We start from the raw sequence: 23,209 nt of genomic DNA, 5'->3' as shown, positions 1-23,209 counted from the left end.
GTGTGCAAGGCGCAGGACCACCTCGGTACAGCTATGCTTCAGTGCAGGTGCTACAAGAGAGGCGTTGTTCACAGCAGTGTGGTTCGCCGATGGAATTCCAAGAGCGTTCGTTCCTAGACAAGTCAGGCACCGTATTGCGTCCTCCGGCATGTTCATTATTCGGTCTTACACGTTCTTCCTGTGTACCAATAGCGACGCAAACAGGAAATAGTTGCACACAAAGTACCCTTCTTGATTATCGTAACGTATTTGCGCAGTGTAGATATACACTGAAGCACCAAGGAAAGTGGTCCAGCTACTTGTATTCAAATACAAAGATATTTAAACAGACGGAATACGGCGCTGTGGGCAGCAGCACTTATATAAGACAATTGTCTGGCGCAGTTGTTAGAGTGGTTACTGCTGCTACAATAACAGCTTATCAAAATTTGAGTGTGAACGTTGTGTTATAGTCGGCACACGAGCAATGGGACACAGCATCTCCGAGATAGTTACAAAGTGGGGATTTTCCCGTACGACCATTTCACGAGTGTACCGTGAATATCCGAAGTCCGGTAAAACATCAAATCTCCAACATATCTGCGGCCAAAAATAGATCCTGCAAGACCGGGACCAACGACGACTCAAGAGGACCGTTCAAAGTGACACGCTACGGTCGCAGGTTCGAATCCTGCTTCGGACATGGATGTGTGTGATGTCCTTAGGTTAGTTAGGTTTAAGTAGTTCTAAGTTCTAGTGGACTGATGACCTTAGAAGTTAAGTCCCATAGTACTCAGAGCCATTTGAACCATTTTTTCAAAGTGACAGAAGTGCAACCCTTCCGCAGACTGCTGCATATTTCAGTGCTGGGACATCAACTAGTGTCAGCGTGCGAACCATCGATATAGGCTTTCGGAGCCGAAGGCCCACTCGTGCCCTCTCTATGACTGCATGACAAAAAGCTTTACGCCTCGCCTGGGCCCATCAGCACCGACATTGCACTGTTAATGGGAAACTGTCACCTGGTCGGACAAGCGTCATTTCAAATGGTATCGAGCGGATGTACTTGTACGGGTATAGAGACAACCTCCTGAATCCATGGATCCTGAATGTCAGCAGCGGACTGTTCAAGCTGGTGGGGGCTCTGTAACGGTGGGGCGTGTGCAGGTGGAGTAATATGGGTCCCCCGATACGTCTAGATACCACTCTGACAAGTGACATGCAAGAAAGCACCCTGTGTGATCACTTGAGTCTATTCATGTCCATTGTACATTCCGATGGACTTGGGCAATTCCAGCAGAACGGTGTGACACCCCACAGGTCCAGAATTGATACAGAGTGTCTCCAGGAACGCTCTTCTTAGTTTATACGTTTCCGCTGGCCACCAAATTCCTCAGACACGAACTTATTGAGCGTATCTGGGATGCCTTGCAATGTGCTGTTCAGGAGAGATCTCCACCCTCTCGTATTCTTAAGAATTTACGGGCAGCCATGCAGGATTGAAGGAAGTGCGAACTGTTTAATTAAAGATATAGTTTTCCAGCAATAACAGAAACAAATTAACAAATCTCTCAACACCATCAGTACAAAGAAAACTAGAAAAACCCGAGACAAGCATTTGCTACCAAGGAAGCATGTGCAATAACATATGTGCTCTTTGCATTACCGAATTAAAAAAAAGAACGTTATATATATATATATATATATATATATATATATATATATACGCAACATCCTTTTCGGGAAATATGTCTCAATGGTTAATAGAGCACTCTCAGCTACAGACAGATTACAATGGGGCAATACGTTACTACAGACTTGGATTAATGTTCTTCACCGTAGTAGGAGGTCGCTAAACCTGGAAAGAGGCATCTGCTCCACATTAAACTTCTTATTAAGTACACTAGATGTGCTCTCAGGGGGTTTATCTCACGCGCCTTACTAGGTCGCGCCGCGTACAGAGCAGTGTTTACCAAGTATCGTATTATGCAAAAGATCCAACGAGCGACCCGCTTTTCCGCGCCGTCTTTCTCCTAAATGGACCGTTCCGGTTGTCTCTCTGAGAATACTCTGAATGAGATACACGTGTAATAACCTGCCTTTCTCTCTCAAGACTGTATCACAACGAGAGATAGGTTGACGCTGTGGGCTTTATGGAGCGCAAGAACACCGTCGTGTATCAATTTGACGTAAAAAAGAAGAGAAATGAAAAAAAGATATTGAAATACGCCATCACAGAATTAGTAGAAGGTAGAGAAGAAGCCTATCCAAAGATTACGGCCTCTGCAGTCTGGCGTCCTCCCGCCAACGCAGAAACATACAGGGTGATTCAAAAAGAATACCACAACTTTAAAAATGTGTATTTAATGAAAGAAACATAATACAACCTTCTGTTATACATCATTACAAAGAGTATTTAAAAAGGTTTTTTTTTCACTCAAAAACAAGTTCAGAGATGTTCAATATGGCCCCCTCCAGACACTCGAGCAATATCAACCCGATAATCCAACTCGTTCCACACTCTCTGTAGCATATCAGGCGTAACAGTTTGGATAGCTCCTGTTATTTCTCGTTTCAAATCATCAATGGTGGCTGGGAGAGGTGGCCGAAACACCATATCCTTAACATACCCAGATAAGAAAAATCGCAGGGGGTAAGATCAGGGCTTCTTGGAGGCCAGTGATGAAGTGCTCTGTCACGGGCTGCCTGGCGGCCGATCCATCGCCTCGGGTAGTTGACGTTCAGGTAGTTATGGACAGATAAGTGCCAATGTGGTGGCGCTCCATCCTGCTGAAATATGAATTGTTGTGCTTCTTGTTCGAGCTGAGGGAACAGCCAAGTCTCTAACATCTCCAGATACAGTTACAGTAGCACCTTCGAAGAAAAAGGGACCAAAAACTTTATTGGCTGAAATGGCACAGAAAACGTTCACCTTAGGCGAGTCACGTTCATACTGAGTTGTTTCCCGCGGATTCTCAGTGCCCCATATACAGACATTGTGACGGTTGACTTTCCCGTTAGTGTGGAAAGTTGCTTCATCACTAAACACAATCTTTGAAACGAAAGATTCATCTGTCTCCATTTGAGCAAGGATAAAATCACAGAAATCGATTCTTTTAATCTTATCAGCTGCAGACAGTGCTTGAACCAATTTCAGACAATAAGGTTTCATAACTAACCTTTTTCGTAGGACTCTCCATACAGTTGATTGTGGAATTTGCAGCTCTCTGCTAGCTCTGCGAGTCGATTTTCCTGGGCTGCGAACAAATGCTTGCTGGATGCGTGCTACATTTTCATCACTCGTTCTCGGCCGTCCAGAACTTTTCCCTTTGCACAAACACCCATTCTCTGTAAACTGTTTATACCAACGTTTAGTACACCACCTATCAGGAGGCTTAACACCATACTTCGTACGAAATGCACGCTGAACAACTGACGTCGATTCACTTCTGCCGTACTCAATAACACAAAAAGCTTTCTGTTGAGCGGTCGCCATCTTAGCATCAAGTGACTCTGACGCCTAGTGAACAGCGCCTCAAGCGAACAAATGTACAACTAAATGAAACTTTATAGCTCCCTTAATTCGCCGACAGTTAATGCTTAGCTCTGCCTTTTGTTGCAGAGTTTTAAATTCCTAAAGTTGTGGTATTCTTTTTGAATCACACTGTATAATGTTCAAGGATATAGTTACCCGTGGTCCATCTCAGGACGACTTAGAGAATACAACTCGATTAACATTGGTGACAGCTTACGAAACTGTCACATTGAGTCGTTGGTTGGGGGGGGGAGGATGCAACAGCGAGATCATCGGTCCATCGATCCCTTCAGATTAGGGAAGGATGGGGAAGGAAGTCAGCCTTGCACTTTCAAAGAAACTATTCACACTGAGTCGATTTCGCAACCAAAAATCGAATGTTTCTCACCTCTGATGCTAGAGAGTAGTGTACACGAAGGGATCTCGAAAAGCAAGTTACACATTATTATAGTAGGCCAGGTAAATTTCATTGAATGCTTCAATACACATAAAAGGCCTACAGATGCGTGAAACTAATTTTCACCTCAGTTTCTGTAAACAGCAATCGGAACATTCCACTAGTCGTTCGGTTTCACGACCATAGAAATCCGCTCCTTGGTGACGGATTCATTCGAAAACCACTGTATGAACATCCTCATCTTTGAAAAGTGTGCAGTTACTCCGCATCAGTCCCCCGATTGCGTGGACAATTTCATCTGTGGTCGATGTCTGTAGCCTTCCTTCCCGATCAGCATCTTCCACGTCTGTGTGGCTCTGATCAAATTGCCGCTACCATTTCACTATCACTGGATGCAGCATTGCTTTTGCTCCATAGCCTGTAGGAATTTCACGGTGAGCTGTGTGTAATGTATACGTTTTGGATACAAGAACAGTACTAACCCGCGTACTTCAACTTCGGAGTACGTTTCCAGTTGCAGCCTTATTTCACCCAAATAGTGTGATAGACCCGTAATCCCTACCGCAAAAGAACGCTATCTGCAGTAAGCCCAGAGTATTTACTGTCGTTACGCAGTGGTGTTAGCGTGGGACAACATTTTCAGACTATATTGACCTATAGGAATTTCTATCATTTCTCCATCACCATAAAGTAAATTATTTCTTGTTGTAATATTTGATGTTAAGAAAGTTGAATAAAAACAAACTATTGAAGCATTAGTATAACTATCATGTATTGGAACAGTTAATCTTTTTCTAAGTATTGAAGATTATAACTAAGTTGAAATAATCTACACATTTACTACTGAAAAAATTATTAAATAAATGAATAAAACAGATTGGGAACCTAAAGTAAGAATTCCAGAAAATAAGTTACGAAACAGACATGGTAAACATTTACCAAATTCCATTAGATGGGCAATAATTGGTCCAGGTGGTTGTGGAAAAACAGCATTAATGATTGATAATTATATTTTAGCTCCAGGATTGTTAAATTGGAATAAAATTAATCATTTAAATGTTTATTCAAAAAGCTTAGATCAGCCAAAGTATCAACAATTTATAAAACAATTTAAAAATATTTAAGATAAAATTTATGAAAATATTGTTAGTTTTATTTGAAAATAACGAAGAAATTATTCCTTTAGAAGAATGTGAAGATAATTCAGTTGCGGTATTCAATGATTTCATTGTAGAAAATCAAGATATTGTAAGAGAATATTTTACTAGAGTCAGACACAAAGGTATAGATTGCTTTTATTTAGCTCAAACTTCTTCGAAAATATCTACACAGTTAGAGACAATCTAAATTTTTTAAATATCTTTAGACAAGATAATAATAATTTAAATCATATTCATCATGAATTTGATGGTGGAGATTTAAAGATCAATAATTTATAGGAGTGTGTAGCAAATGTTGAAATGTTGAGTTTGGATTTTTCACAATAGATATGTCTAGAGAAACAAATGAAGGTAAGTTCAGAAATAAAATACAACATTTCTTAACATCATAAACGTTAAATAAAAACACAAACATAATTAATGCTCTTTCTTCCTTAATAAATATACATAAAGTACAATGAAAAAGTTGTTAAACAATCTAAACAAAATAAAGCTGAAGAATTAAGAGAACAATTTAAGCTTTGGGAAAAGCAATGAAGAACAGAATATGAAAAATATAAAAAGGAATATCAACCTGTTATTGACGGAATTGAACAATTAAACAAGGAATCAAAGGATTAGGAGATAATGTTCTGAAAGCAATTGAAGAAAACAGAAAAGCTGAAAAAGAAATGATTCCATATCGTCATCGTATAGAAGATTTTGGAGATTTACCACCAATTAAACCATTAAAAGATTGGTCTGAGTATATTCCTGGAAAATATGATTATACATTAAGTGAATCAGAAATTCAAGATGTATTAAATGAATATGAAGAAGTCATCAAATCACAATAAAAAGATAAATGAAACTAAAAAGATAACTGTTAGTGAAAGAACGTTAAAGTACATTAATCATAGTGAAGATAAAGTTTTTTGTTTAAAACCTGTTGGCATGTTTAAATATGTTGGTAATTTACCCATTTAATTCACTGTAGATATATTAAAAGTTGGTGATAAAACATTTGAAGGTACAGATGGATTATGAGACTTCTAACTGAAAAACAAATTACTACAAATAAGATGCATGAAAAATTCGATGGTGTAGATTTTTCAAATAATGCACGTATATTATATACTTCAGGAGCATTGTATTCTCATAATAATCCAAATAAAATAAGATCAAGTAAATTTAATAAACATAAATATTTGATAAAACCAATTGTTGATGATTATTTTCCAAACTTAAGAAGAAATTCAAATATAGATTCCTCAGATTTTAGTTCTCCAGAACGAAAAGGTAAAGGTTTAATTAAAAAATATACAGATAAATCAATTGAATAAGTTGGGATGAATGATGTTACACAATTAATTGATAGATTAGCAGATATTCGTGGTGAAGAACTAGTTGGAAATAGGAATTCTAATAATGAAAATGTTAGTATTGCACAAATGTTAAGAAGATATATAGAGATAATAAAAATTTAGAAAAAAGATATATAGCTGATAAAGAACTTCAATTAGCTGCAAAAGAAAGAACGTATGCAAATGATGCTTCATTTGGTGAAAAAGTTGCAGCAACAGCAGTTAGAGGAATAATGTATGGAAAACGATAATTAGCTGTGGGAATTAATGTTGATGAAAATGGTAGGGCATTACAAATTTTTAAACTATACAAGAAATCTTTATTAAATTTTTAACTGTATAAATGAATAACTTTACAATTTGTGTGCTTTGCTACCAAGTGGCAAAACAAAACCAAAGTCAATTAAATTAAAGTTAAATAATGAACAATTGAATGCAATTGGACCATTTTGAACAGATGTTCAAAAAAGGGAAAAGGAAAAGGAAATTCGTCGAAATTTGCTTATTACATTAGCTATTTCTGTTTTAAAAAAATTATTGAATATCTAACAAAAGAGAAAGATATTAAAGGATTAAGACAACATGAAGGCAGATTTTTACCATTATTATTATTAGCTGCATTACCATATTTAGCAACAATTGGTTCTTTTGCTAGTGGATCTGCAGCAATTGTAAATGCAGTTATAAACAAGGAGAAGGCTGATAAAGAATTAGAAGAACAAAAAAGACATAACTTAGAAATGGCAAAGAAAGCTGAAACTGGAATAAGGAAATCAGAAAAAAATTCGAGAAAGTAATTAATAAATATCTTGATGCATTAAGTAATTATGATATAGAAGAACTTACTAAGCAATTAAAAATTAAACACTTTCGTGGTGTGTATATGATTGATGAATTAGTAAATAAACCTTTTAAAATTCCATGTGGTATAGTAAATTTAGATACATCTGATAATCCTGGTACACATTCGATTTGTGATTATAAAAATAAAGTTAAAAAATTTGTTTTTAATGCATTTGCTGGTAATATACCAAAACAATTAGTTAACTATTTAGGAAAAAATGAACTATATTACAATACATAAAGAATACTAAATTATGATGAAGTAATATGTGGTCATTTATTTTTATCCGTTTTAAAATTCTTATGTGAAAATTGTAATTTTAATAATATTTTAGTTTCGATAAATTGACACTTTTGGAAATAAGATAAAAACTGATGAGGAATCATCATACGAAATAAGCTCATTGGAATCAAAAATTAAAAAAGACTAAATAATTTAATCAAACCATTCCAGAAAGAATTAGGAGGCATTTTTAAAATAAGTAGAATTAAAAGAATCTGTTAAAACTGTTCCTGTAGATGTAAATACAATTGTATTTGGTATAATAATTTAAAATTTAAACATTAATAACTTTTTTATCTATATAAATGGAAAAATCATATTTCACATGAATATCACATTTATTGTTTGAAGTGTAAAAACTTTAGTGATACAAATAATCCACATACAAAAGAACGAAAAATGTTAGAGAAAGATTTGAACGTCTCTGTACAATTTGTAAATCTAAATACAGTAAATATATTTTAAAAAATTGAAGATGAACAAAGTTATAAGACTGCTGAGGCAGTCGATGGTGAAGGTTTAAATAATCATAATATTCATGAAAATATGATTAATGAATTACATAAACCAATAAGAAAGAATTTTAAAAGAAGAAATGTTGTTCCTTTTTGTATACATGTTTTATGGCAAGTGGATTTAGTTAATATGGATTCTGGTAATTTAAAAGGAATTTCTAAAATAAACAAAGGATATAAATATTTATTGACTGTTATTGGTGTTTTTACAAAATATGCATTTGCCATTCCTATTAAAAATAAAACAAGTAGTAGTTGATGTAGTTGATTCTTTTCAAAATATTCTTTACATAGACAACCAAACAATTTACAAACAGATAATTGTAAAGAATTCTATAACAAAGAAATTAAAGAACTAATGCAGAAATATAACATTAATCGTTATTCAGAATTAAAAGCATCTGTGGTTGAACAATTGAACAGAACACATGAAGAAAAATTGTGGAAGAAATATGCTTTACAAGGAAATTATAAATGGATCAATCAAGTTAAAGATCTAATTGATAAATATAATTATATAAAACATTCTACAATAAGAATGAAACAGAAGTAAATGAAATAAAATTGAAAATAAGCTTACACTAAATTATAAAAATGTAATAAAGTGAGAATTAGTTAATTTAAAGGCCTTTTTGAAAAAGGATATACAGCTAGTTGGTCTACATATACATTTGAAACTGAAGAAGTTATTTATTTTAATCCACTTACATATAAATTAAAACATATAAAAGGAAATTTTTATGAACAAGAACTAGAGAAAACGAAATATTTAGAGGTATACTTAGTTCAAAAAGTTTTAATAAATAAAGGAGATATAGTTTATGCTTAATGGTTGGGTGTTGATAATCCACTCATTAGTTGAGTAAATAAAGATAAAATTATTTTATTAAAAGTTCAGTTTGATGATGATGCCGACTAATTATATCATTAATCAATTGTTCTTCTGTGTAGTTATTCAAAATATTAAAATAGTTGAGATTACAGACAATAATTAAAATTTCTTTCATTTGTTGATACAGGTTTATCGAATTAGGATTATAGTTCAATCTTAACATTTCTTCACAATTTGGATGTCAATCATCGATTTTATATAGTTCTTTCTGTAAATTTTGAATTTTATTGTTGTGTTCTAATGATCTAATAGTTAGATTCACATTAATCATCCAATAATGTAAAAAAAATGAATGTTGGTCTTAAACTGTCATTAATTGTTTTAGGAATACATGTGGTAATATATTATTTATTTCTTCATTTCTTTTACCTATTACTTCTGAAGCAATATTAACTGGTTCTCTCAAATTTTGAATATCTTCATCTCTCATTTTAATTCTATCATCTTTTATTTGAATTATATCTCTGTTTAATTTATACAATTCCTGTAGATGTTGTATACAATTATCTTCGTGTTTTATTAGATATTTATAGGAATCAATAATCTCGTTTGTAATCTTATATTCACCATGTTTTCAAATCGATGGTAAAACTTCATGTTTAATCCATTTTTTAAATTGTTTAGCTACTTCATTCTTAGAAGTTAAAATTAATTAATGTAATCCTGGTTCATTAATAAATATAGTATCTTTTGTTGATTTAATTGTGTGCTATTCGATAGCACGCATTGTTCTAATAAATTTTCTAATGTAATTCGATCATCAACATCAACATTTACTCTAATAGCTTGTTGTGGATTAATATATTGTAAAATCTTAGCAATATCTTTAGAATTTTACTATGGATCACTTTCTTCATCAACAATCATAAAATCTTGTATATTGTTGTATGTAAGCTTGTTTGTGAACAAATCTACAATCGATTCCATTTAAGAGAAATATTTTTTTAGTTTTGAAAAAAATGAATAGTATCTGAAATCCGTATGAAAATGAATCGTACATTTAGATACTCAAATGGTTTGTAGATTTTTCAAAGAAGATATTTTTCTATGAATATGCGAATTACAAAAAAGGGTAGTGAGAGCTGGTTTATCTTTATTTCGTTTTGATTGTAATAAAATATCTCAATTAGTTCCTAAAGTAACAAATATATTGAAAGTTACAGTACAAAAATTAGAGAATGTAACATATTTAAAAATTTAATAAAAATTATTTCTTATAAATGGAAACCAAAACAAAATTCAAGCTAAAGAAAAAGATACTTATGAACTAATTGAGGTATGTGAAAAAGAAATTGATTATCCTTTTTTAGTGATGAAGATATTAATCTATTTGTCAAAACGAAATGCAACCATATATTTCATAATGAATGTATTGATGATTGGTTAAAGAAAAAAGAAAATTGTCCACTTTGTAGAACTATTATTAAAGGTAAAGTACCAGAAAAATCTGAAATAATTGATATTAATGCTATGTTTGATGCTCAAGCTGAAGCAGAATATTACGGTGTTTCTGATGATTATTGGTGATGATTATTTTCCAAATAAACTCCTGTAAATTGAAATAAGAACACCGTGAATTCATTGTCCCAGGAAGGGGAAACTTTATTGACACATTCCTGGGGTCAGATACATCACATGATCACACTGACAGAACCACAGGCACATAGACACAGGCAACAGAGCATGCACAATGTTGGCACTAGTACAGTGTATATCCACCTTTCGCAGCAATGCAGGCTGCTATTCTCCCATGGAGACGATCGTAGAGATGCTGGATGTAGTCCTGTGGAACGGCTTGCCATGCCATTTCCACCTGGCGCCTCAGTTGGACCAGCGTTCGTGCTGGACGTGCAGACCGTGTGAGATGACGCTTCATCCAGTCCCAAACATGCTCAATGGCGGACAGATCCGGAGGTCTTGCTGGCCAGGGTAGTTGACTTACAGCTTCTAGAGCACGTTGGGTGGCACGGGATACATGCGGACGTGCATTGTCCTGTTGGAACAGCAAGTTCCCTTGCCGGTCTAGGAATGGTAGAATGATGGTTTCGATGACGGTTTGGATGTACCGTGCACTATTCAGTGTCCCCTCGACGATCACCAGTGGTGTACGGCCAGTGTAGGAGATCGCTCCCAACACCATGATGCCGGGTGTTGGCCCTGTGTGCCTCGGTCGTATGCAGTCCTGATTGTGGCGCTCACTTGCACGGCGCCAAACACGCATACGACCATCATTGGCACCAAGGCAGAAGCGACTCTCATCGCTGAAGACGACACGTCTCCACTCGTCCCTCCATTCACGCCTGTCGCGACACCACTGGAGGCGGGCTGCACGATGTTGGGGCATGAGCGAAAGACGGCTTAACGGTGTGCGGGACCGTCGCCCAGCTTCATGGAGACGGTTGCAAATGGTCCTCGCCGATACCCCAGGAGCAACAGTGTCCCTAATTTGCTGGGAAGTGGCGGTGCGGTCCCCTACGGCACTGCGTAGGATCCTACGGTCTTGGCCTGCATCCGTGCGTCGCTGCGGTCTGGTCCCAGGTCGATGGGCACGTGCACCTTCCGCCGACCACTGGCGACAACATCGATGTACTGTGGAGACCTCACGCCCCACGTGTTGAGCAATTCGGCGGTACGTCCACCCGGCCTCCCTCATGCCCACAATACGCCCTCGCTCAAAGTCCGTCAACTGCACATACGGTTCATGTCCACGCTGTCGCGGCATGCTACCAGTGTTAAAGACTGCGATGGAGATCCGTATGCCACGGCAAACTGGCTGACACTGATGGCGGCGGTGCACAAATGCTGCGCAGCCAGCGCCATTCGACGGCCAACACCGCGGTTCCTGGTGTGTCTGCTGTGCCGTGCATGTGATCATTGCTTGTACAGTCCTCTCGCAGTGTCCAGAGCAAGTATGGTGGGTCTGACACATCGGTGTCAATGTGTTCTTTTTTCCATTTCCAGGACTGTAATTTATTTGAATAATTATAATTATAAAAAATTTACTTTTTTCAATTCTAATAAATTTTTTTCTGTATAAATAGATTTTGTTGAAGTTCAACAAGATTGTTCCCATATTTTCTAACTAGAGAAGGTAAAACATTAAAAGGAATATTTCCATTTGCTACAAATATTTTTCAGCAACGAAGAGATGGAAAAACAATTAAAGATTACTTAGTTTAAAAGGCATTTGGAATCAGATTACAAACTATAAATTTAAAAAATAGTATAATGTACTTAATCCTAATAATTTCTTAAATGCAGTAATTTTTTTAAGATTGTTAATGAGTATGTGAAAGTACACCAAGGTGTAAAGATAAATTTTAATTTATAATCTGAATATAAACTATAAATAAATGAAATAAATGAAAAAGTTCAAGAATTTGGACAAAAGACACCAAACTATACTATTTTCACAGAAAAAGGTTTTAATAAAAAATTCAAATATGGTAAAACACATAATTTAGAAATAATATCTCATTTTCAAGAACAGGGATCTGGATGGTCATTAAATAGGATTATTCACTTACAATTAGCAATTAACAAATATGTTCCACAAAGATGATCATCGTACATTGATTGACCAGATAATATTAAAAATAAAAAAAGCATCTATTAATGTGAAAAACAGTGATCAAAAATGTTTTCTGTGGTCTACAAAATCTGCTTTGTTTCCTGTAGATGATCATCCTGATAGAATAACAAAATTTAAAAATGTTGTTCTTGATCTTGATAAAAACTAAAAAATATTGAATTTCATGAACTAGTTGATCATATTCCAATCCACTAATGTTTATTCATTTGATTATGAAGATGGATATTTTCAAGTGTATCCATTAAACATAACAAAATCTAAAAAGGAAAAACACGTAAATCTACTTTATTTGAAGCAAGATAATAAATCACATTACTGTTATATAAAAAAATTATTTAGACTTGTATCAAGTCAAATGGCTAAATATACTGAAGTAAAATCTATTGGTGATTTATGTTTACTACATCTTAATAGTACAGAAAAATTAAATGAGAAAACAAAAAACTGAAATACAATGTGAAGAAGAATTTATATATTTTCAAAATTATCGATTTGCACAAAAAGTTCCATTGGTATTTATCCTGATTTTGAGAGTTTACTTTTAAAAATGGATAATTGTGAAACAAATCTCAAAACACCATATACAATGAAATATCAAAAATGTGAACCAAGTGGATTTTGATATTATGTAAAAATAATAATAGAAAATTATAAAGATAATGTTTTCATAGAGGACCAAATTGCCAAAAGTTATGGAATGTATAAAACAAGAAGTTGAATGTACTGGAAGAATTTATTCTGAAATTGAAGAAATGAAACCAACTTGATCTTGATGAATACCAAATGTATCAAAAATCTTCAATTTGTACACTATGTAAAAGCCCTTTTACAAAGCAGAATAAAAAAGTATGTCATCATGATCATTTAACTGGAAAATTTATTGCTCCATTATGTAATATATGTAATTTGAAATTACCACCGACTGGATTTTGTACCTATTTATTTACATAATTTATCAAGTTATGATTCACATCTTTTTGTAAAAGAACTTGATTATGATAATAAAGAAATAGAATTAATACAGAATAATGAAAATCAGTATATTACTTTTAGTAAACACACAAAAATTTTAAAAATGAGATTTGTAGATTCATTTAGATTTATGGATTCTTCACTTAATAAACTTTCATCAAATTTAAAGAAAAATGAATTAAAAAATATTAAAGAATGTGTTTCTCCAGAATTAATCAACTTAGTAATTTGGAAAGGTGTTTTACATATGCTCACATGGATTCTTGGATTAAATTTGAAAAAACACAGTTACCAACAAAAGATAAATTTTATAGTGAATTAATTGATTATGACGTAAGTGATGAAGATTATTAACATGAAAAGTTAGTTTGGGAAAAATGAATATTATAAATCTTTGTGAATATCATGATTTATATCTTAAAACTGATGTTTTATTATTAATTGGTGTTTTTGAAAATTTTGAAAAACATGTATAGATACATATAATTTAGATCCATCTTGGTATTTGACTGTACCAGGTTTATCTTGGGATGCAACGTTAAAAATCACTGATCAAAAACTTGAATTATTATATGATTATGATATGTTTTTAATGGTTGAAAAAGGAATAAGTGCTGGAATTTCTCAATGTTGTAAAAGCTATATAAAAGCAAATAGTAAATATTTAAAAGATTAAAATAATCAAGAAATAACAAATTATATAATGTATGTAGATGCAAATAATTCATATGGTGATCTTATGAACCAATATTTACCATATGCTGGATTTAAATGGGATGAACCAAATAATTTTAATTGTACAAGAATAAGTTAATGTTAAGCAATAGTCAAGATGGATATATATTTGAAGTAGATCTACGATATCCAAAAGAATTAAATGATTTACATAAAGATGTACTACTAGCTGCTGAATCAAAACTTGTTCCAGGTACAAATTTTAGATAAAATGTGTAATTATGTAGTACATTATAGAAAATTTAACAATATTTATCTTTCGGAATGAAACTTACAAAAATACATAAAGTTTTAAAATTTAAACCATCTGATTGGTTAAAGAAGAAAGTAGATCTGGACACACAGCTAAGAACTAAAGCTAAAAATGATTTTTAAAAAAATTCCTATAAATTAATGAATAATTCTGTATTTGGCAGAACAATGGAAAATATAAGAAATACACAAGATATCAAATTACTTTCAAATATTGAAGTATGTTATAATTTGAAGCTAAACCAAACTTTAAAAATAGAACTGTATTTAGAGAAAATCTTGCTGTGGTTCATATGAATAAAACTAAAATAATATTTAATAAACCTATTTATGATGGATTAAGTATACTTGTTTTATATAAGTAATTAATGTATAATTTTCATTATAGAAATATGAATCCTAAATATGCAGAACCCATTGAAATATGTTATAAAGATACAGATAGTTATAATTATAATATTAAAACAGAAGATTTCTATGAATATATGATTGATTACTTTTAAACAAGTGATTATCCAACAAATAATATACATAATACTTCACAAGTAAACAAGAATGTTGTTGGAAAAATGAAAAATGAATGTACTGAAAAAATAATGGAAGAATTTTGTGGTTTAAGAGCAAAGATGTATACTTATAAAGTTGGTGACAAAGTAGAAAAGAAATCTAAAGGATTTAAAAATTTGTTGTTAAAATCGAAGTAAGTTTAGAAGATTATAAAGACCGTTTATTTAACAATATAGATAATTTAATTTAATTAAGAGTGAGAAACATCAAATATATGCTATTAAAGTCAACAAAAAAGCACTAAATCCTCATGATAATAAAAGATATGTTTCAGAAAATAGGCTAGATACATTACCATATGGTCATTACTCATTAATGAAAATCTAAATAATTATTATATATAAAACTAATAAAATTTTTTCTATATAAATGGAGACTATAATCAATTAACTCAATAAAATTAGTGTCTCGAGAGAGATTAGAAAAATAACTGAACTAGAGATTAATGTTTTATATAATCTTACTGACTGTGAATATTTAAATACTAGATATGGAGAAAAAAATTTGTATGGAACTTAATAATGATTTTATAGTTCTCTTACCAAATACATATTACGAATTAATCGATCCTTGGGATCTTGATATAATTAAGGACAAATGAAACTCAAATATAAAGGAATGAAGAAACTTAAAAATAGAAATAATGAATTTCATGAAATAGGGTTCCCAATGTAAAAAATTTACTTCTGTAAACTAATACATCGACTTATGTTCACAATGTAAAATAATTTTTCTAATGAATTTTATTTTATTTAAATGAATAGCACTAAGCCACAATTAAGACAGTGTAGTGAATCTATGATTAAAAAAAGTATTGACGAATTTTATAAAGATAAATATCGAACAGAGGGACATTGTTATGTATGTAAGGACTGTAAGAAAATTAAAGTTAGTTGTGAATGTGGTAAAACTGTAACTAAGTCTTATCTCAAAAAGAATTTACAAACAAGAACTCATAATAATCTTGTGTCTGTGAAAGCAGAAAGTAAATAACTTTATATACTTATTGTTTAGTATAATTTAAAAAAACAGTACCTAATGCTCTAATATATTTAATTATGGTACATTCACCTATGGAGAATGTATGTAAAATAAATTATTTTTGTTATAGTTATTATTATATTATTTTATTATATTATATTATTATTTGGTAAAAGGGATAGTAGATAATACGAGATGCATTCAAGTTCTAAGGCCTCCGATTTTTTTTTGTAATTAACTACTCACCCAAAATCGATGACACTGGCGGTACCTCTCGACGTAATCGCCCTGCAGATGTACACATTTTTCACAACGCTCAAGCCATGATTCCATGGCAGTAGCGAATATTTCTTTAGGAGTCTGTTTTGACCACTGAAAAATCCCCGAGGCAATAGCAGCACGACTGGTGAATGTGCGGCCACGGAGAGTGTCTTTTTAATTTTTGGAAAAAACCAAACGTCACTAGGAACCAGGTCAGGTGAGTAGGGAGCATGAGGAATCACTTCAAAGTTGTTATCACGAAGAAACTGTTGCGTAACATTAGCTCGATGTGCGGGTGCATTGTTTTGGTGAAACAGTACACGCACAGCCCTTCCCGGAAGTTTTTGTTGCAGTGCAGGAAGGAAGTTGTTCTTCAAAACATTTTCGTAGGATGCACCTGTTACTGTAGTGCCCTTTGGAACACAATGGGTAAGGATTACACCCTCGCTGTCCCAGAACATGGACACCATCATTTTTTCAGCACTGGCGGTTACCCAAAATTTTTTTGGTGGCGGTGAATCTGTGTGCTTCCATTGAGCTGACTGGATTGAAAAATGGCATGCACGTCTCATCTGTTGTCACAACTGATGATAAGAAAGTCCCATTAATATTAATATTAATGCATTTAGTTTTATAAATAATTATCCAATTTATCTAATCAATATGACACGTAGAAAGAATGTTGTCACTACAAAAAAAACTACATTGAAACTTTGTGCAACTTTTCATAATAAAATTCCAAATGATACACATGATTATATAATTATGTATGGTAAAAAGAATCTTACATACGATGCACAACATAGATTACTTACTGAAAATTTTTAATTATTAACATTTGCTTCTATATAAATGATAAAAAATTTAAAAAATTTATAAAAGTGTTAACTTCATGCTTAAATACATTTCTGAAACATTTTAAGAAAGATAGAAAAAATAAAAACTGAAAATTTTTATAGAATTTACTTTCGTTGTGCCAAGCCACAATTAAGACAGTTTGTGAATATATTATTAAAAAAAGTATTGACGATTTTTATAGATATAAATATCGGAGAGGTGGACATTGTTATATATATAAAACTGTAAGAAAATTAAAGTTACTTGTGAATGTGATAAAACTGTAACTCAGTCTTACCTCAAAAAGTATTTTCAAACAACAGCTCATAATGATCTTATGTCCTTGAAAGCAGAAAGTAAACAATTTTATATTCTTATTCTTTAATATAATTTAAAAAAACAATACTTAATCCTCTATTATATTTAATTACATTACATTCACCCATGAGGAATGTATGTAAAATAAATGATTTTATTATAGTTATCATTACATTATTTTATTATATTTTATTATTATTTGGTAAAAGGGACAGTACATAATAAATGTATGTTCTGGATCATTAGATCAATCTTATGGAAAATAAAATTGTGAGTGTTAACGAGTAATTTTTTATTTTTTATAAGATTGGTATAGTGGTCCAGAACATATATTTATTATCTACTAATATAACAATAATGTGTAGAGCCCCAGCCAATACACAACTGGTACTAACTTTGAGAATTTCTTCCATGGACCAGAGGGAGACGAATTTCAGGTTCTGCACATCATGCATTACACATTACTGTGACTATATGTTCTTCAGAATTAAAAGCCCACTGAGGACAGTGGGATGGCAGAAAGTATTTTTTTTTGGATGCACTAAGCGCTTTTCTTCGAAGACAATCCACAAAGCCCACATTATTCCCTGCAGACTAGGAGCCATCAAGAGAAGATCAGATGGGCGTGAAGATCGACTAACAGTGGTTTCCCTCCACGTTTATTTGCTGGTATGTTCTCCTTCCTTTGAATCTTAATGGTAATGTTCGTGTGCTGAGTGACTGTGTTTCACATGTGTACTGCTTCTCAGTCATCTGGATTTACTTATTTGGTTCCTTATCCCCATATTCATGCATGAAGTCGATGGTTACTAGAGATCATTTGTCTTTTTCTTCTTCTGTTTTTCCTGCATGTCTATGTTTAGGCACTTGTGCCTCTTCAGTCTCCACTTTTCATTGCCCCGTCGTTCTGGGTCTTCCTACGTACATCTTTTGTGTTGCCTCATAAAGTATAGTTGTACTAGTCATTCTCTCTATACTCATTTTTGTAAGTGGTCTTTCCATAATGTTTTAATCATTTTCATCTTTTCATTAATATTATCAATATGTAGTTGATTCTTAATCTTCTCATTTCATAGAAGGTCTTCTCTCATAAAACCGCTCACATTCCTGATAAATTTCATGTTGTTGTCTGTACCTCACTTAAACCACGATTTCAGGGTTCTATAAATGTAAATATCGTGTGACTAGTGCCTCCTGTCGGGTAGACCGTTCACCAGGTGCAAGTCTTTCGATCTGACGCCACTTCGGTGACTTGCACTTTGATGGGGATGAAATGTGGATGATTAGGACAACACAACATCCAGTCCCTGAGTGGAGAAAATCTCCGACCCAGTGAGGAATCGAACCCGCGCCATTAGGATTAACATTCAGTCGTGCTGACCACTCAACTACCAGGGGCAGACACTAAGAGATGAATTCACTGAACAGATTCAGATGGATGTAGGTTGCCGTAGGTATAGGATAGAGTAGCATGGATAGCTGTGTCAAACCAGTCTGTGTACTGAAGACCACAACAACAACAACAATTTGCCAAAAGAATGTTTATACTGACAAAGCAAAACATTATGGGCAGCTGCTCAACAGTGCGTTGGTCCAGCTTGCAAACAAAGTACTGCAGTGAGACTCAGCTGGAAATCGAACCCAGGCCTTAGGACTGATATTCTGTTGCGGTGACCACTCAGCTACCGGGGGCAGACTCAGGGTTCTATGACTCACGTCAGTACAGTGATATACATCCAGTCTTTTTTAAATAACTCATGGGAATGCAGTTGGGTCTGAGATGACTTGGCACTGTGAACGAAGGTACGAAACACTCCTCCAGAGAGTCTTTGTTGATATCCCAATGCATTAATATGGAAACAATTTACTCTGGAAAAATAATTAGTTCAGGTGAAAATCTGGCTGTGTCAATGCAAGAACAAATTTCCCATGTGTAACGTATTAGAAACGCGTCATGTACACAAAAGGACAAACAAGAGAGGAAGGCATAATGTAGATTTTATTATTAACCTCCACCTACACAGTTTGTTCAGTGTGAGCACCTAAAATGCTGCATCCTTATAGCGATGTGATCAGCAAGTGCTCACAGTGGTTTGATGGAATGTGAGCGACATGTTCCTATGTGGCTGACAGATCAAAGGACAGACCGAACGCATTCCTGGCAAATGCATTCTTTTAGATATCCCCAGAGCCAAGTCACACGGATTGGGGTAAGGTGATCTTGCAGTCTGTGCCTCTGGAAAACCTTTAAAAATAAGACGTTCGAGGAAGGTTGCGTTAAGCGGATCTTTCACTGGGCGAGTAACATGAAATTTGTGCCCCTGTCTGTCATGGAAACAGTGGTTTCCACAAAGCTCATCGCTCGCAAAGAAGAAATCACGTGCCGTACAAGGAGGTCTCAATAATGTGCATCTTTGTGCACGATATACAACAGGCTCTAGATACTGGCTCTCAGGTTGATGGCATATTCCTCGACTTTCGAAAGGCATTCGACTCAGTTCCACACTGTCACTTGCTCCAAAAAGTGCACACTTATGGTCTATCCAAGGACATATGCCGTTGGATAGAAAGTTTTCTAACCGACAGGGAGCAGTATGTCGTCCTGAACGGGGTGACTTCAACATAAACAAGCGTAATTTCAAGTATGCCCCAGGGCAGCGTAATAGATCCGCTGCTTTTTGCGATTTACATAAACGATTTGGTTGATGTTACTTGCAGCAGCATTACACTATTTGCCGATGATGCTGTAGTCTACAGGAGAATTGTGAACAAATCAATGAGGATTTGCAGAAAATTAATGCATGGTGGAATGACTGGCAATTATCTATCAATATTAGTAAGTGTACCGTACTGCGTATAACAAGGCGAAAATCCCCATTAATGTATGAGTGCAAAATGGATGACCAGTCTTTGGAAGCGGTAACATCTGTCAAGTATCTGGGTGTGACTATGTGAAATTATCTCAAATGGAATGATCAGATTACAAAAGGAATGGGTAAGGAAAACTCTAGATTGCGGTTTAAGGGTAGAATCCTGAAGCGACACAGTCCTTCAAGAACGTAAATAGCTTACAATAAGTTAATTTGTCCAGTCTTAGAGTACTGTTCGTATGTATGGGACCCTTACCAGTCGGGTCTGATTCAAGAGATTGAGAAGGTCCAAAGAAGAACGGCAAGATTCGTGACTGGTACATTTAGCCGTCACGAGAGTGTTATAAATCTCATAGATAGTTTGAAGCGGGACACACTTGCAGACAGACGGCGCTCTAAACGGAAGGGGCTGCCCACTAAAATTCCGAAATCCGATCTCCACCGAGGATGTAGAGCATACATTACTACCACCAACTTTCAAATCGCATAATGATCACCATTCAAAGGTAAGGGAAATTAGAGGTCGTACTGAGGCGTTCAGTCGTTTTTCCCTCCCACGATTAGATTAGATTAGATTACATTACATTAGATTAACACTTGTTAAATAGATCATGAATATGACACTTCGTAATGATGTGGAATGTGTCGGATTAATAAAAGATGTCTGTACAAGATATTACATTACACAAAATATTGCATGACACTAATGTTTAAATTGTTTTTTCCCCTTAATTTATATCTAAAATGTCAGCCAATTAGTAGGAGTTGTCATCTAGAAATTCTTTTAATTTATTTTTAAATGTTAGTTGGATATCTGTCAGGCTTTTGATGCTGTTTGGTAGGTGACAAAAGACTTCTGTGGCAGCATAATTTTGTGCCAAAGTCAGATTTAACCCTGCATAGTGAAGATAATCCTTTCTCCTGGTGTTATAGCTATGTACTCTGCTATTACTTTTGAACTGGGTTGGATTATTAACAATAAATTTCGTAAGTGGATATATATATACTGCGAGGTTACTGTGAGGATCCCTAGATCCTTAAATAGATGGCTGCAGGATGACCGTGGGTGGGCTCCAGCAATCATTCTGATTACACGTTTTTGAACAATGAATACTTTTCTACTCAATGATGAATTACCCCAGAATATGATGCCATACAAAAGCAGTGAATGAGAGTAGGCATAGTAAGCTAATTTACTGAGACTCTTATCACCAAAATTTGCAATAACCCTAATAGCATATGTAGCTGAACTCAGACGTTTCAGCAGACCATCATTGTGTTGCTTCCAGTTTAACCTCTCATCAATGGACACACCTAAAAATTTTGAAAATTCTGCCTTAGCTACAAACTTCTGTTCAAAGTCTATATTTACTACTGGAGTTGTGCCATTTACTGTACAGAACTGTATATACTGTGTTTTATCAAAATTTAAAGAGAGTCAGTTTGCTGAGAACCACTTAATAATTTTGAGAAAAACATCATTTACAATTACATCACTTAGTTCTTGGTTTTGGACGTTATTACTATACTTGTATCATCAGCAAAAAGAACTAACTTTGCATCTTCATCAATGTGGAATGGTAAGTCATTAATGTATATCAAGAACAGTAAAGGACCTAAGACCGAACCCTGTGGGACCCCATACTTCATAGCCCCCCCAGTTTGAGGATTCAGCTGTTGTTTTAACATTACATGAACCACTTATTTCAACTTTCTGCATTCATCCAGTTAAGTATGAATTAAACCATTTGTGCACTGCCCCACTCAAACCATAATGATTCAGCTTATCTAAAAGAATTCCACAACTTACACAATCAAAGGCCTTTGAGAGATCACAAAAAATACCAAGGGGCGATGTTCGGTTATTCACAGCATTTAATATTTGATCAGTGAAAACGTATATAGCATTTTCAGTTGAAAAGCCTTTCTGAAAACCAAACTGACATTTTGTTAGTATTTTATTTTTACAAATATGGGAGGCTACTCTTGAATACATTACTTTCTAAAAAATTTTTGGTAGAGGTGTCAGAAGATAGATTGGGCAGTAGTTGTTGACATCCGACGTATCCCCCATTTTTATGCAATGGTTTTACAATGGCACATTTCACTCTATCGGGGAAAACACCATGCTCCAAAGGGCTATTACAGACGTGTCTGAGAATCCTAGTTACCTGTGGGGAACAAGCCGTAAGTACCTTGCTGGAAATGCCATCAATTCCGTAAGAGCATTTACTTTTCAGTGAGTTTATTATTTTACTGATTTCAGAGGGAGAGGTTAGCGGAATTACAGTTGTTTCAAACTGCACAGGTATGGCCTCGACTATAAGTAGCCTTGCCTCTTCTAGTGAAGATCTAGATCCCATTTTCTCCGCAATGTTTAAAAAATGATTATTGAAAATATTTTCAATTTCTGATTGTTTTTTAGTACACTTGTCATTCAGTTTTATGGCCCTAAAGTCTTCCTGTGCTCTTTGTTGTCCTGTTTCCCTTTCAATAATATTCCAAATTGCTTTAATTTTATTATCAGTGTTGCTGATCTCAGACATGATACACATGCTTCCAGACTTTTTAATAACTTTTCTTAGTACCGCACAACAGTTTTTATAATATTGAACAATTACAGGGTCAGTACTCCCTCTTGCTGTTAGATACAGTTCTGTTACTGGTTGCAAGATATACTTATTCCTTTAGTTAGCCAAAGTTTTTTATATGTTTTCTTGGAATTCGTGAGTGGAACAGAGGGGCGCGAATTGTGCTCTCCACCACACAACGCTTGGTGGCTAGCGGAGCATATATGTAGATGTAAATGTAGATGACGCGGGACGCGCCTTCTTGGCGTATTCCCTTCAACGAAAAACAGACCGAGAGTAAATGTGC

The sequence above is a fragment of the Schistocerca cancellata genome, chromosome 7 (assembly GCF_023864275.1).
Source record: "Schistocerca cancellata isolate TAMUIC-IGC-003103 chromosome 7, iqSchCanc2.1, whole genome shotgun sequence".
Classification (NCBI taxonomy): domain Eukaryota; kingdom Metazoa; phylum Arthropoda; class Insecta; order Orthoptera; family Acrididae; genus Schistocerca; species Schistocerca cancellata.
The sequence above is the reverse complement of the archived record's forward strand: the minus strand, read 5'-3'. Positions refer to the sequence as shown.